We start from the raw sequence: 10,961 nt of genomic DNA, 5'->3' as shown, positions 1-10,961 counted from the left end.
AGGTGGTTGTGCTTCTTACTGGAGTGCAGGGTAATATGAGACAATAGCGGCAGGCAAGCTGCTCGGCTGCAGGAAGAGACACAGTGAGGACTCAGTATCACTGTACAGAGAATGGTCGTTCCTCCATAAAAGGAGTTGTGGGTGGCTGCCTGAGTGACGTCACTTTATTCAAATAGGTCTGTTGCTGCAGTGCATTCTGGGAGTTGTTCTGTTCAGGCTAATTTGGATGTTTAAGGCTAATTTGTATTCATTGACAGCACAGCAGAATTTGCTGCTTTCTCGGCCTTTTGGCTAAGATCAAGTGTAGTATCTGTTCTTGAAATTTTTGGGGGGACCTGGAGGGATGGCACTGTGGCAGGGTGTCCTTCCTAGTCGTAATTCCCAGGAACTGATGGAATGGATCTATACCATGGTCGAGGCTGAATGGCTGAGGGCTTTGCTTAGGCGTACTGCCCCTGGAAGTGGCGCTTCAGGTGCACCTGAAAAAACCTGAGATGTGGCAGATCTCAGGCGGAAGTAGGGTGCTTTGGTCTGTACTGCCCATATGCATCGCCAACTAACGCAGCTCCCCGGCCTTCTGGCTAGGGAGAGTGCGGAATTTTTATCACTCCGGCCGCAAGGTCGGGGCCAGCTTGCTGGCACCGGGGACTTCGGTTCCCACCCGGCTCCCTCTCGGGGGAGCCACCCGGACCATGTGGGATGCCACATGGCCAGGCCCTTTGGGTAACCACTGGGCACAGTAGGGGTCCTCCTCGGAGGACTCCAGGATCCTTCAACCCCTCGGGTGTTGGAGGATGCCACCCCCTGAGCCGATGGCAAAGGGGGAAGGTTCCCTTCGGGGAACAACCGGAAGGGCCCTGCCGTATTGTGGGGCCCGTGGCTACTCGTGCACGTTTTGTGGGGCTGCTTTAGGGCACTCACGCTTTTTCCGTGCACGGGGCTAATAGCCTTGCTAACCGGGACTCCTGTTGCATGCAACAGGAGCCAAGACAAGCTAAAAAAAAAAAAAAAAATCTGTTCTTGAAATTTTTGGGGGGACCTGGAGGGATGGCACTGTGGCAGGGTGTCCTTCCTGGTCGTAATTCCCAGGGACTGATGGAATGGATCTATACCATGGTCGAGGCTGAATGGCTGAGGGCTTTGCTTAGGCGTACTGCCCCTGGAAGTGGCGCTCCAGGTGCACCTGAAAAAACCTGAGATGTGGCAGATCTCAGGCGGAAGTAGGGTGCTTTGGTCTGTGCTGCCCATATGCATCGCCAACTAACGCAGCTCCCCGGCCTTTTGGCTAGGGAGAGTGCGGAATTTTTATCACTCCGGCTGCAAGGTCGGGGCCAGCTTGCTGGCACCGGGGACTTCGGTTCCCACCCGGCTCCCTCTCGGGGGAGCCACCCGAACCATGTGGGATGCCACATGGCCAGGCCCTTTGGGTAACCACTGGGCACAGTAGGGGTCCTCCTCGGAGGACTCCAGGATCCTTCAACCCCTCGGGTGTTGGAGGATGCCACCCCCTGAGCCGATGGCAAAGGGGGAAGGTTCCCTTCGGGGAACTACCGGAAGGGCCCTGCTGTATTGTGGGGCCCGTGGCTACTCATGCACGTTTTGTGGGGGTGCTTTAGGGCACTCACGCTTTTTCCGTGCACGGGGCTAATAGCCTTGCTGACCGGGACTCCTGTTGCATGCAACAGGAGCCAAGACAAGCTAAAAAAAATAAAAAAAAAATCTGTTCTTGAGGTTTTTTGGGAGACATGCTACTGGGAACCCCGGCCTGGTCACCCGGGGGAAGGAACCTTGAACGAGTTGAGCAGGGGGGATGGGAACCTCTGGTCCTCTAGTAAAGGTGTCTGTCCTGGTTCATAATTCTCAGGGGCTGATTGAATGGATCTACCATGATCGAAGCTGAAGGGCTGAGGGCTTTGCTTAGGCGTACTGCCCCTGGAAGTGGCGCTCCAGGTGCACCTGAAAAAACCTGAGATGTGGCAGATCTCAGGCGGAAGTAGGGTGCTTTGGTCTGTACTGCCCATATGCATCGCCAACTAACGCAGCTCCCCGGCCTTTTGGCTAGGGAGAGTGCAGAATTTTTATCACTCCGGCCGCAAGGTCGGGGCCAGCTTGCTGGCACCGGGGACTTCGGTTCCCAGGGACTTAGGTTCCCACCCGGCTCCCTCTCGGGGGAGCCACCCGGACCATGTGGGATGCCACATGGCCAGGCCCTTTGGGTAACCACTGGGCACAGTCGGGGTCCTCCTCGGAGGATCCCAGGATCCTCCAACCCCTTGGGTGTTGGAGGATGCCACCCCCTGAGCCGATGGCAAAGGGGGAAAGTTCCCTTCGGGGAACAACCAGAAGGGCCCTGCTGCATTGTAGGGCCCGTGGCTACTCATGCACGTTTTGTGGGGGTGCTTTAGGGCACTCACGCTTTTTCCGTGCATGGGGCTAATAGCCTTGCTTACCCGGGACCTCTGTTGCATGCAACAGGGGCCAAGAAAGCTTAAAAAAAAAATCTGTTCTTGAAATTTTTGGGGGGACCTGGAGGGATGGCACTGTGGCAGGGTGTCCTTCCTGGTCGTAATTCCCAGGGACTGATTGAATGGATCTATACCATGGTCGAGGCTGAATGGCTGAGGGCTTTGCTTAGGCGTACTGCCCCTGGAAGTGGCGCTCCAGGTGCACCTGAAAAAACCTGAGATGTGGCAGATCTCAGGCGGAAGTAGGGTGCTTGGGTCTGTACTGCCCATATGCATAGCCAACTAACGCAGCTCCCCGGCCTTTTGGCTAGGGAGAGTGCGGAATTTTTACCACTCCGGCCGCAAGGTCGGGGCCAGCTTGCTGGCACTGGGGACTTCGGTTCCCACCCGGATCCCTCTCGGGGGAGCCACCCGGACCATGTGGGATGCCACATGGCCAGGCCCTTTGGGTAACCACTGGGCACAGTCGGGGTCCTCCTCGGAGGACTCCAGGATCCTTCAACCCCCCGGGTGTTGGAGGATGCCACCCCCTGAGCCGATGGCAAAGGGGGAAGGTGCCCTTCAGCGAACAACCGGAAGGGCCCTGCTGTATTGTGGGGCCCGTGGCTACTCGTGCACGTTTTGTGGGGGTGCTTTAGGGCACTCACGCTTTTTCCGTGCACGGGGCTAATAGCCTTGCTGACCGGGACTCCTGTTGCATGCAACAGGAGCCAAGACAAGCTAAAAAAAAAAATCAAAAAAAAAAATCTGTTCTTGAGGTTTTTGGGAGGCATGTTACTGGGAACCCGGGCTCGTCCTTCCCGGGGAGGACGCCTTGAACGAGTTGAACAGAGGGCCTGGTCTACCCTCAGCTCCTCCAGTAAAGGTGTCAATCCTGGTTCATAATTCTCAGGGGCTAACAGAATGGATCTACTATGATCGAAGTTGAAGGGCTGAGGGCTTTGCTTAGGCGTACTGCCCCTGGAAGTGGCGCTCCAGGTGCACCCGAAAAACCTAGGATGTGGCAGATCCTAGGCGGAGTAAGGTGCTTTGGTCTGTACTGCCCATGTGCATTGCTGACTAATGCAGCTCCCCGGCCTTTTCGCTAGGGAGAGTGCGGAATTTTTATCACTCCGGCCGCAAGGTCGGGGCCAGCTTGCTGGCACCGGGGACTTGTCCCCAGGGGACTTCGGTTCCCACCCGGCTCCCTCTCGGGGGAGCCACCGACCATGTGGGATGCCACATGGCCAGGCCCTGTGGGTAACCACAGGGCAGTCCAGGGTCCTCCAGCCCTTCGGGTGTTGGAGGATGCCGCCAGTGTCCTCCGACTCTCGGGTTGGAGGATGCTTAGTACCCCCTGCGCCGATGGCAAAGGGGGATAAGTTCCCTTCGGGGAACACCGGAAGGGCCCTGCTGTATTGTGGGGCCCGTGGCTACTCGTGCACGTTTTGTGGGGGTGCTTTAGGGCACTCACGCTTTTTCCGTGCACAGGGCTAATAGCCTTGCTTACCCGGGACTCCTGTTGCATGCAACAGGAGCCAAGACAAGCTAAAAAAAAATAAAAATCTGGGGACTTCGGTTCCCACCTGGCTCCCTCTCGGGGGAGCCACGGACCATGTGGATGGCCACGTGGCCCAGGCCCTGTGAGCAACCACAGGGCAGTCCAGGGTCCTCCAGCCCTTCGGGTGTTGGAGGATGCCGCCAGTGGTTGGAGGATGCTTAGTACCCCCTGCGTCGATGGCAAAGGGGGATAAGTTCCCTTTGGGGAACACCGGAAGGGCCCTGCTGTATTGTGGGGCCTGTGGCTACTCATACACGTTTTGTGGGGGTGCTTTAGGGCACTCACGCTTTTTCTGTGCATGGGGCTAATAGTCTTGCTTACCCGGGACTCCTGTTGCATGCAACAGGAGCCAAGAAAGCTAAAAAAAAAAAAAAAATCTGTTCTTGAGGTTTTTGGGAGGCATGTTACGGGAAACCCCGGCCTGGTCACCCGGGGGAAGGAACCTTGAATGAGTTGAGCAGGGGGGATGGGAACCTCTGGTCCTCTAGTAAAGGTGTCCGTCCTGGTTCATAATTCTCAGGGGCTGATTGAATGGATCTACCATGATCGAAGCTGAAGGGCTGAGGGCTTTGCTTAGGCGTACTGCCCCTGGAAGTGGCGCTCCAGGTGCACCTGAAAAAACCTGGGATGTGGCAGATCCCAGGCGGAAGTAGGGTGCTTTGGTCTGTACCGCCCATATGCATAGCCGACTAACGCAGCTCCCCGGCCTTTTGGCTAGGGAGAGTGCAGAATTTTTATCACTCCGGCCGCAAGGTCGGGGCCAGCTTGCTGGCACCTGGGACTTGTCCCCAGGGGACTTCGGTTCCCACCTGGCTCCCTCTCGGGGGAGCCACGGACCATGTGGATGGCCACATGGCCCAGGCCCTGTGGGCAACCACAGGGCAGTCCAGGGTCCTCCAGCCCTTCGTGTGTTGGAGGATGCCGCCAGTGTCCTCCAACCCTCGGGTTGGAGGATGCTTAGTACCCCCTGCGTCGATGGCAAAGGGGGATAAGTTCCCCTCGGGGAACACCGGAAGGGCCCTGCTGTATTGTGGGGCCTGTGGCTACTCATGCATGTTTTGTGGGGGTGCTTTAGGGCACTCACGCTTTTTCTGTGCATGGGGCTAATAGCCTTGCTTACCCGGGACTCCTGTTGCATGCAACAGGAGCCAAGAAAGCTAAAAACAAAAATCTGTTCTTGAGGTTTTTGGGGGGACCTGGAGGGATGGCACTGTGGCAGGGTGTCCCTTCTTGTCGTAATTCCCCAGAGGCTGATTGAATGGATCTATACCATGGTCGAAGCTGAATGGCTGAGGGCTTTGCTTAGGCGTACTGCCCCTGGAAGTAGCGCTCCAGGTGCACCTGAAAAAACCTGGGATGTGGCAGATCCCAGGCGGAAGTAGGGTGCTTTGGTCTGTGCTGCCCATATGCATAGCCGACTAACGCAGCTCCCCGGCCTTTTGGCTAGGGAGAGTGCGGAATTTTTATCACTCCGGCCGCAAGGTCGGGGCCAGCTTGCTGGCACCGGGGACTTCGGTTCCCACCCGGCTCCCTCTCGGGTGAGCCACCCGGACCATGTGGACACGGTTGCCACATGGCCAGGCCCTTTGGGTAACCACTGGGCACAGTCGGGGTCCTCCTCGGAGGACTTCAGGATCCTCCAACCCCTCGGGTGTTGGAGGATGCCACCCCCTGAGCCGAAGGCAAAGGGGGAAGGTTCCCTTCGGTGAACAACCGGAAGGGTCCTGCTGTATTGTGGGGCCCGTGGCTACTCATGCACGTTTTGTGGGGGTGCTTTAGGGCACTCACGCTTTTTCCGTGCATGGGGCTAATAGCCTTGCTTACCCGGGAAAGCTTAAAAGAAAAAAAAATGAGGATATGAAGTGTGTGAAAATAGTATTCAGAAAAAATAATATTTTTCCAGGGTCTGAAATCGCTCTCTGTTGAGTAGGGAGTGCCCAAACCAGCAACCTCCATGTGTACGATTCCAACTCATACTTACCTGGCAGAGGAGACACCATGATCACGAAGGTGGTTCTCCCAGGGTGAGGCTCATCCATTGCACTCCGGGTGGGTTGACCCCTGCGATTTCCCCAAATGCGGGAAACTCGACTGCATAATTTGTGGTAGTGGGGGACTGCGTTCGCGCTTTCCCCTGATAATGCTTGGTTAATATCAGAACAAATAAGTGATCATTTTAAGGATTGGGTGTTCTAGGAAATGCATCGCATCATGTAGTTTTCAATTTATGTAATTTATAAAAGAAAACATTTATTATGCTAAATTTTGCTTATTATATATATATAAATAATATAAAGTGTTTCCTATACTTGGTCTCTATTTTAAATTGTATTAAATATGGTAAAAACTTCCCAATCCCTCCAATCCCCTCCCCAAAATACATTGGCTATCATTCATAAAGGAGCTGTCGGTAAGGGGAATCAATGCGGGAAAACACCGCTGCCGGTATTTTAGACTTCTGGGTGGGCATTCATAAAAATGTATCCATGTGCGGTAGCAGTGCGGAGATTCCCCGAACTAGGCTGGCGGTAGGCAGGCGGAAGGGTTGCGGAGACACGGAAGCTGCCGAGTTGATACATTTCTCCGTGTTCCGCTCTGCTGCAGCTGTCTGGGAGGTCTGTGTGTCTCCATTCACTTACATTGGTATCGCCACATGAGAGGGAGCGGTACTTCCCGACCTCACACCGCTTGCGGTGATCTTTATGAATTAACATTTTGCTACATTTGTTCCGATAATCACCGCACAAGGCGGTGATTTATCACTCTGCTCGGTAGTGTAATTTTTTCATGCGGAAAGAGCCTTTATGAATGCTGACTTTGCCGAGTGTTCAGTAAAGTCAGCTGTTTTATGCATTTCCGCATGCAGAAATGCTTTATGAATGATAGCCATTGTATCCTACATAGTAGCCCCATATGTATAAATAGTGAAATGAAATGTTATTTCTTTAACTTTTGTATTCAGTAGAGCAGCACTTAATATGTAAATAGTGAAAATACATTTTACAAATCTATTTTACTTTTTGATGAAACAGAAGCAGCAAAAAAATGACAAGTTTCTAAACCTTTAGAGGGAAATCAAATATAAAGAATTTAGTTTTACTGAGCTAAAAATGTATAATTTCATATTACTGCAAAACATAATAAAAATAATTTTATAGTAACAATATAAAGGGAATTTAATATATAGTAAATACATGAGATTTAATATTTCTAAAATCTTTAAGTATTCATTAAATATTAATACATATCCTATGTATATACTTTGTACAGCGCTGTGGAAGATGGCGCAATATACAGTAGATACTAAATAATAGTTATTATTCATAAAGCGCCAATTAAATAAATCAATTCAAGATTTATAAATTAGTTTTGCATATCTTACGATTCCCTATAATGATATTGTCCAAAATTACTCAGTGAAACATAATTTTAAAACGAACATAAATCCTGTTCTGTCTGAAAAACTTGCACCTCAGTGTAGAAGTGCGCGTTTTATCATGTGCAGCAAAATACACACAATTCTCCAATGCGTGCTCCCTGCCTAAGTGTTTGTAAACTTCTGGCTTCAACTCAATGGCCTCGATTCATAAAAGTGCTGTCGGGAAGGTAACGTCGAGCGGGGAAACACCGCTGTCGGTATTTCCGCCTTCAGGGTGGTAATTCATAAAAATGTTGCTAGTTGTAACAGGCGTGCAGAGATATTCCGCTGTAGGCAGGCGTAAGGCTGTCGGGAGACATGCGGAAACAGGAGAAGCAGGCGGAATCCCTCCGTGCGGTGTTCTCTCTGCAGCTGCTTGGGAGGTCTGTCCCATTCACTGCAATGTATTCCGCACGCTTCTCGCCACATCAGAGGTAGCGGTAATACCCGTCCGCATACCGCTACCTCTAATCTTTATGAATTGACATTTGTTACTTTTGCTATGATAATCACCGCGCAAGGCGGTGATTGATCACTCTGCTCGCGAATGTCGGCTTTTCATGTGGAAAAAGCCTTTATGAATACAGATTTTGCTGTGTGGTCGGTAAAGTGAGCAGTTTTCAGCATTTCCGAATGCGGGAATGCTTTATGAATCGAGGCCATTATATCCTAAAAACTCAGCATAAGCAGGGAAGCAGACAAACGTCACTGTTGGATGTACAACAAGCTTTAGCCAGCAGAATCCTGCAGCCATCAGTGCTCACAAAGACAAGATGACCATCACCAGGGATAAAACCACTGAGGAGTATGCAGGTAAAATCTCAACAGACTGTTATTGTAGCAACACAAATAAAAGTAGAAATAATCACTCACATTGTGGATCCTGCACAACAGGACCCATTCAATTAATAAAAACCTTGAAGCACTAAAAGTGCTAATCATACAAATGGTAAAAACCTTGAGATGCCCACTCTCTAGTCAGTTCCGACCGGTTTCGGCTTTTGCCGTCCTCAGGGGTCACTAGAGATGTGAGTGATTGTTTCTACTTTAATCTGTGTTATGATAAAGCAGAGGTCCCCAAACTTTTTCGGTCAAGGGCCGGGTCAACATACTTCAGACTGCTGGGGGGCCGGAACATACATAAAATGATGTTGAAAAACATTACATTGAATCTAGGTATTGATTTTCCCCAATCATGCCCAAAGGAGAACTCCCAGCAGCAATCATTCAGTCATGCTGTGCCCAAGGAACGTCTTTGTGCTCCAGTGAAGCATACCCAGGGGCAGGGACGGATCTAGACCAAGTTGCCCCAAGTTGCGCCTGGGGCAAGGCCAGGTTTTGGCGCCTAAACTGCCATTCCCCATCCAAATTTTGCCGCCTTTTTAAGAATACAACAAACTGCGCCTGGGGCAAGAGACCCGCTTGCCCCCCCCTAGATCCGTCACTGCCCAGGGGACAACCTGCCGTCCAGCTGGACAGCAGTGTCACCTGATGCAGAATTGGATTGGAAGCCAGCGAATGACTGCTTACTGGCTTCTACAGTATGTGGATGGGTGGTGCCAGCACTGCTATATGCGGGCCACTGATATTTAAAGGTGCAGTGAGCCACATCTATAAGTTGTACATTTTGTGTTTGGGGGCCAGTGAAGAAGCCTCGGGGGCCGCATTCGGCCTGTGGACCATAGTTTGAGGACCCCTGTGATAAAGGCTTGTGGAGTACTTACCTGCATACTCATCAGTGCAGTATCCCTGGTGATGGTCAGCTTGGCTTTGTGTGCACTGGGGGCTGCAGGATTCTGCGTGCTAAAGCTGGTTGTACATCCCACAGTGACGTCTATCTGCTACCCTGCTAGTGCTACGTTTTTAGGATATATTCGTATGATCAATTGTCTGGAATAGAGCGTCTTGGCTGCTGATTTTCTTTAGTGGCATCCGCTGGGGAAGCGTTTGTACTTTGTTCACAGACACTTCAACTCAATATAGTAAATTGATCAATGCTATTAAAATTTGCAGGATTTCTACTATCCATTTGCAGGCTGTCTACTTTTAAATCTTATAGATCTTCTGATTTAAAATAAATATGCATGGGTCTTGGCAAACATCAGAAATCTAAATCTCTTGTGACAGAAGCGGTTAAACGTTAACCCCTTTTTTACTGTGTTCATTTTTTTTTATTCTAAATGTAACGGTATTTTATTTTTCCTTATAGTCCTCTAAATTCAGTAAAGATTAAAGCAATGCAATCATTTTCATGTAGTTGAGGTGGTTGTGCTTCTTACTAGAGTGCAGGGTAATATGAGACAATAGCGGCAGGCAAGCTGCTCAGGTGCAGGAAGAGACACAGGGCTCTATTCATAAAAAAGTTGTTGCGAGAAAACTCCTGGAGGGAAAATACCGCAGCGGTATTTTACACTTCTGGGTGGTCATTCAAAGAAATCTTGAAAGCTGCGATGCAAGAGCGGAGATCTCCCGCTGCAGGCTGGCGGTAAGCTGTCGGAAGGCATGCGGAAACACTTCAGCCGGCAGAGTCCCTCCGTGCACTGCTCTCTCTGGGAGGTCTGTCCCATTCACTTGTATGTAATCCGCAAAATCAGAGGAAGCGGTATTTCCCGTCCACATACCGCTTCCTCTAATCTTTATGAATGGCCATTTTGTTACTTTTTTCTAGATAAATCTAGAAAAACACTGGAGAAGGCGGAAATTTCTCGCTCTGCTGGGGGATTGTAGATTTTCATGCGGGAACAGCTTTTATGAATGCCCACTTTGCTAAATGGACGGGAAAATCCGCTGTTTTGAGCGGAAAACTTGCGGTAAGGTTTTATGAATAGAGCCCACAGTGAGGATGCAGCCCCACTGTACAGAGAATGATCCCTCCTCCATAAAAGGAGTTGTGGGCAGCTGCCTGAATGACATCATTTTATTCAAATAGGTCTGTTGCTACAGTGCATTCTGGGAGTCGTTCTGTTCAGGCTAATTTGGATGTTTAAGGCTAATTTGTATTCATTGACATCACAGCAGAATTTGCTGCTTTATGAGGATATGAAGTGTGTGGAAAAAGATTTGAGAAAAAATGATATTTTTTCAGAGTCTGAAATCGCTCTCTGTTGAGTAGGAAGTGTCCAAACCAGCAACCTCCCTGTGTATGATTCCAACTCATACTTACCTGGCAGGGGAGACACCATGATCACGAAGGTGGTTCTCCCAGGGTGAGGCTCATCCATTGCACTCTGGGTGGGTTGACCCCTGCGATTTCCCCAAATGCGGGAAACTTGACTGCATAATTTGTGGTAGTGGGGGACTGCGTTCGCGCTTTCCCCTGATAATGCTTGGTTAATATCAGAACAATTAACTGAGATCGTTTTAAGGATTGGGTGTTCTAGGACAGTGTTTCCCAACCTTTTCCAGCCCGGGGAACACTGTCTGACCAAATTTTTCTCCGGGGAACGGCGCGCGCGCGCGCGGTGGGGGCGATGCGGCCCCCGGTTGTTTGCGCGACCTAGTGGACAGTGCCGCTATGGGGGGGGGGGGGGGGGGGCTG

The 10,961-nt window shown here is 50.8% G+C and overlaps 2 non-coding genes and 1 pseudogene across 2 annotated transcripts; all 3 read left to right on the top strand.

Moving 5' to 3' along the window:
• Positions 1-271: 271 nt before the first annotated feature.
• On the top strand, positions 272-403 carry LOC137533169 (U2 spliceosomal RNA; annotated as a pseudogene).
• A 5,575-nt stretch (positions 404-5,978) lies between these two features.
• Positions 5,979-6,142, top strand: LOC137533022 (U1 spliceosomal RNA). The gene has a single exon (XR_011024117.1). It is a non-coding gene; the product is annotated as a U1 spliceosomal RNA (small nuclear RNA).
• A 4,436-nt stretch (positions 6,143-10,578) lies between these two features.
• Positions 10,579-10,742, top strand: LOC137533028 (U1 spliceosomal RNA). The gene has a single exon (XR_011024119.1). It is a non-coding gene; the product is annotated as a U1 spliceosomal RNA (small nuclear RNA).
• The last annotated feature ends 219 nt before the right edge of the window (positions 10,743-10,961 follow it).

This window comes from Hyperolius riggenbachi, chromosome 1 (assembly GCF_040937935.1).
Source record: "Hyperolius riggenbachi isolate aHypRig1 chromosome 1, aHypRig1.pri, whole genome shotgun sequence".
NCBI classification, from domain to species: domain Eukaryota; kingdom Metazoa; phylum Chordata; class Amphibia; order Anura; family Hyperoliidae; genus Hyperolius; species Hyperolius riggenbachi.
Note: the sequence above shows the minus strand (reverse complement) of the source record. Positions and strands in the feature narration are given on the sequence as shown.